At 42.5% G+C, this 5,349-nt stretch overlaps 1 long non-coding RNA gene across 1 annotated transcript; it reads left to right on the top strand.

The window, feature by feature from the left end:
* Positions 1–263: 263 nt before the first annotated feature.
* Positions 264–1,912, top strand: LOC104233190 (uncharacterized). The gene is made up of 3 exons (XR_011402228.1): positions 264–907; positions 998–1,189; positions 1,259–1,912. It is a non-coding gene; the product is annotated as an uncharacterized lncRNA (long non-coding RNA).
* Positions 1,913–5,349: the final 3,437 nt, after the last annotated feature.

Here is a 5,349-nt window from a genome sequence, read left to right as displayed (position 1 = left end):
AGATTGGGGTGTGACATATACCCTGCTTCCTTTTCTTTTCTCGACTTTGTATTTTCCTTTGATCTAAACTCTTTATGATGGTGTAGCCGCTGCTTGGTTTCCTGGTGGGGTCCCGGACCTTGAAAGCTGGGTCCGAAAGCTGGCCTCCGTCTCCCCTTACTCGGAGCGTTGTTGGCGAGTTTGGCCAAGGGTCGATGCGAGGCAAAAAACCATGGTAAGTTCTTTCGTTCGTTTTTAGCGTTTTTATTTATGGGACACTGATCTTGATTTTGTGCAGGTCTTGGGGATGCCATTGAATTGAGGCCGGCCCCAACTGGTGAAGTGGAGGCTCCGAAACCTCCCAAAGAAAGAAAAAGAAGGGAGACATCTGATAATCCCTCGAAGCCAAAGAAGAGCGTGGCTCGGAGGCCCAAGGCCGATACGATGGCCTTATCTCCAAAAATGGCTCAACGCCTTAGGGAAAAGGAGGAGGAAGAAGACGATGATTATCTGTTGGTAAATCGTAAGAGAAAGAATGCTGATGCTTAGAAGCCCACCGAAACAGCGGCGGCTATGAGGCCCACTCCGAGCTGAAGAAATTTCCGAAGGGAGTTCAAACAAAGTCCTTGAACCATCATCCAGAAAGAAGGTACCTCGTTTAGGAGATCAATATGAGGGCAAAGCCAAAGGTCCTGACCCCGAGTCTCTTCAAATACAAGAGAATGTCCCAAGTGGGTCTCTCGGGGTGATCAATATGGATGATTCTCCCCCTGGCCCCGAGTTCTCCAAGAGACAAATTCGGGAGGCTGTGAACAACATGAGATCTTTTGGAGTAGGAGTAAACCATGAAGGGCACGACATCTTTCGAGAAGTTCTCGAAGGGCTTGATGACGGCCCTGATCCCGATGCCTTTTTCATTTTTAATGAAGTACGTAGACTCTTTGAATAAGCGAATTTTCTGTTTATTGTACCTTTGTTTTAGCTATTCCGTATCTGACTTTCCTTTTTTTTCATGAAGGGTATAGGGCTCTATAAGACGGCATTTTCCACGTCCCGAGATGATCTATCCCGGTGCGAGGCCGAGCTTAATAAAACGTTGGAGGGAAGGGACACCGTAAAAGACTTATATGCAAAGAAAGTGTTGGAGATTCATAATCTTCGAGCTAAGTTGATGCAGGTGTGCCAATATCGATCCGAGTATGTTGAGAAGGTAAGATAGTTCCCGAGATTTTATTGTGCATTTGTTTTGTTTTAGTGGCTGACATTGTTAATTTTGCAGTTCAATCAGAAAGCCGATGTGGAGGCGCAACTTTAGGAGGAGCTTAAGATAAAAGAAGACGATGCCCTGGGGTTGAGGCGAGGTATGGATGATCTCACTTCTAAGAAAGAAACTCTAAAAAAGCAGTTAGCTTTGCTCGAACGCCATCTTCGAGGCGCGAAGGAGGAGAGCCTAGCTCGGGGTTTTGAAATTGAGGAGATAAAAACCAGATCTGCTGCTGAGCTGGCCAAGGCCAAATCTGATGCTGCGACCATTATGGCTTCTTATCGAGCTGATGAAGAAGCTGCTAATGCCCGAGCAAGGGAGATTTCTTCTACGGCGGAGGCTAAGTTAACAAGTTCCCTGGACCATGCTAGGCGACAATCCCGGAGGATGATTCTCGAGGAGATACATGCTCGCGACTTCGATCTTTCAGCCGATATTGAAGCGGAGAAGGTTTTGAAAGAAGAGGCGGCCGCTCTACTTTCTGATGAGGATGATTCAGCCAGTGCGTCATAGGGTGAAAGAGACGGGGATGAGGCCGCCGAGGATGAGACTCCCCAAGATGCGACTCCTAAGGATGCGGCTTCTAAGGATGTGACCCCGAAGTAGTTTTAGGTTACTCTATTTTACTTTCTTGTAGACCTCCCTTGTGTATTTATTCTCTGTAATCATCTTTTGGAAATACAAGGGGAACTTTTGTCTTGTCTTTGGTTTGACCTAGATTTTACATAGTCTTTATTTATGGAAGACTTCGTTTGAATGACCAATCCGAGGATTGGTTTTCAGGGCTCAGGGTGTCATAAACCCTTAGAATTTTATCGATAGATATAATAATTTTCGAGCTAAGTTTTAAATAGATCCGAGATAAGCTCGGGATATTGTGAATCCTTGAGTTTGGATCGAAGCGAGAGCGGAGTCTCAAGCTATAAGTTTTTGGCTCTCAAGCTTTTCGAAGTTGGCCCTTAGGCTCTTTAAGTCGGCCCATAGGCTCTTTATGTCGACCCTTAGGCTCTTTAAGTCGGCCCTTAGGCTCTTTAAGTTGGGCCGATTCGGCCGCTTAGTATGGCTATATAATTTTTCCCTCATTTCTGCTTAAAAGGCTTAGTGAAAATTTAATTATTCCTTAGCATGTGTTTTTTGTACCCATAGGTTTTTCGAAGGTCTAACATATTGGAACCTTATTAGTGATTAGTTTGTGTAAACATAATTGAACACCTCTTGAGGTGTTTCCAAGGGTCGATGTTACCGAAGCCCTTGGAATTTTCGAGGGCTGAATTTATCGAAGCCTTTTGAATTTAGATTTTGCCGAGGGTAGACTGATTTAACCGATTTTTTCAAAGTGTTTGAAGGCCTTTTAATTTATAGCTGAAGTTGGACGTCTCCGAGCCGCATTTTTTGGCAGTAGCCTTTATATGGCCATAGTCTTTTATTTGGCTGTAGCCTTTGGGTATGTCACTTGGACTTGTTACCCGATAACTTTCCGAACTTGTTCGAGAAGTTAAACCCCGAGAATATTGGCCTTTGGTCTTTGTTTCGAAGGGGTGCCTCTTGGAGGTCTTTATGAATTCGAATTTTGATGGTAGTCCTCGAGTATTCGGGGTGCTTCTATGTCTTGGCTTTTAAGCCGTTTCCCGTAGGATTGTAAGTGCAGAGCTCGTATGAGACACAAAGTATTTTTGATATAACCTGAATGTTTCTTCAAATAGTCGATACATGCGTACATGTTTAGCTATCAGGGCTCGACTATTCTATGTGGACATGGCTCGTTTGACTATTTGGACCATTACAAAGTTTTCCTATCGAGGCCCATTTAGGTGTAAAATATTTTTCCCAAAATGTAACCTCTGAGGATGATCGATTCCATCCCTACACCACTACAAAGTGGCAAGAGCGGTCGATGCAGCTTTTACCCGAGAAGGTCGAGATCAAATCTACAGGGAGCTAGAATGTTTGGGATTTGGATTCCTATCTAAACTAGCAGTGTGTAGTGCTCTTGATTACACTTCCAATTATTTTTGGTTGTTTGTTACTTCTAATTTTTATACTAAAGATATGCGAAATTAAGCTAAGGGTAGATGCTTGTAAGGTTTTCTAAATGGTTAACGAGGCACTAGGGAAATAACTTTCTCCTAGGTGAATACTTGATGGGTTCTAAAGCCTAAGGCAAAGTTGTTATGTTGGGGATTGCAATATAGCCCATGCACGAAACTACTCACTCTATACCTCTCGGTAGTTTGAGTGACTTTGCCCTAATTGACTTTCTCAAGACCAGTTGGGTGTCAAAAGTGTGCAAGCAATATAGGCTCAAGTCGGGTATTACTATCTCTAGATTTAGGCCTTTAATTGGGGCTATCAAACTCTTGAATACACCCCAATTCCTTGTTGGACTAATTTCTTAGACTCAAGCTCTCTTTCTCAAGAAGAGCCCAAGTCAAAAAGGCACAAATTAGTGTTTGCAACCACTAATTCAACATGAAAAACACAAATCAGTCCAAATATCAATCACCCATAAACATTTGAGCCTTAAAACAAAAGACCCATCAAATACCCACACTAGGGTTGAGCCACAACCCTAGATAATGGGTCTAGCTACTCATAATAATGGAAGAAATCAGATATTTAGATGAAGAATAACCCATATAATATGATTACAAGCTAAGATTTGAAGATTCAGTGTTAAACTAGCTACAAATTTCTCAAAATAGACTAAAACTGCCGTTCACGTGCTCTGCTCAGATAAAGATACCCTAAAAATATGAAAAAGAAGTATTTATATAAGGCTGAATTTTTTGGACAAAAATACCCCTGACAGAGGTACCACGGAAAATGCATCGCGGCCGTTGTGAGGCTTTTTGGCTTCATTTCTAAGTCTCTAAATCTGGCCACCACGGACCGCATAAAATGCACCGCGGCCGCGATGGCTTTACCGCGGACCGCATAAAATGGACCGCGGACCGCGGTGGATTCCAACATCCAAACTCTTGTCTCTCTGAATCCCCTCTCCATGGACCACAACAAATGGATTGGGCCGCAATGAGGCTATCTCGTCCGCAAAGAATCTTCCGCGAACCGTACTGCTTAGACCCCGTGATTTTCTCTCTCTGAACTTATCCACCGCGGACCGCACTAAATGGACCGCGACCGCAGTGGGTCTGTTGCAGCTGCAGTGGATTTCATGCTGCAGCGGTGCTTTGACTTGTTCTTGGCACTTGTGCAGGTTTCACTTCTTTTCGTGCTGGTTTTGACTTCTTATCACTTTTTTGACCAAACACTGCAAACAAGCACAACATGTAAGCCTTCACGATTACTTTTATACATTTTTAACCCAAAACTCAAGCAAAAGGTAGTATAAAATAAGCTAGAATCCCTAGTTATCAACTCCCCCAAACTAAGCTTTTGCTTGTCCTCAAGCAAATAAAATAAGTCTCACCTCTTTAAGAATAAAACCAAGAAAATTCAGCTAACCTAAAGTGACCTCATCTAGCATCAATGGGACTAACAATTGCCCTCAATTCAAAGAATCATTAATAACATTCAACCTTTTAAACACCATGGTTTTAGTGAGACACAAAAGCATCAAGAATTGACTCAACTCATCAAGGAAACTCTTTCTACTACTTTGGTCATTGTGGAACCCAAACTCATACTCCTCACTCTTTCTTAAGCAAGACCTCACTTTTAGATTGTAGCACTCAGAACGAGGATTGTGGAAAACACACTCATCTCTCTCAAAGAAAGGTCACAAGTCCGGCTCTAAGTACCATAAGCTTGCCCCTTATGTGAGTCTCCACTAATGCAAGTTTCATTCAGCCCAAGATCATATAGGGATTTTGTGGGGATACAATGAAGGCTTTTGGCTTAGGGTAGGAAATATTTGGTCTAAGTAGGTTCCACTTTTCCTTAAGCACTTCATTCGCTTCATTTTGACACACATTCTTTTGACTTTTTGAGTCATTTACTTTTTTCTTAGGGGTTAGAGAGACACACTGTCACTCTTTCTTGTAAAACCTTTTTCTCCGTTCTAAACTTTCCACACCTTTTATCTCTTTACTTTTATTGCATCCCTTCATTTCTTCTACATTGTTCATTCTTTTTGACTTTTTGATTTT

The sequence above is a fragment of the Nicotiana sylvestris genome, chromosome 9 (assembly GCF_000393655.2).
Source record: "Nicotiana sylvestris chromosome 9, ASM39365v2, whole genome shotgun sequence".
In the NCBI taxonomy this organism is placed as follows: Eukaryota; Viridiplantae; Streptophyta; class Magnoliopsida; order Solanales; family Solanaceae; genus Nicotiana; species Nicotiana sylvestris.
This window is presented reverse-complemented; position numbering and strand designations above follow the sequence as displayed.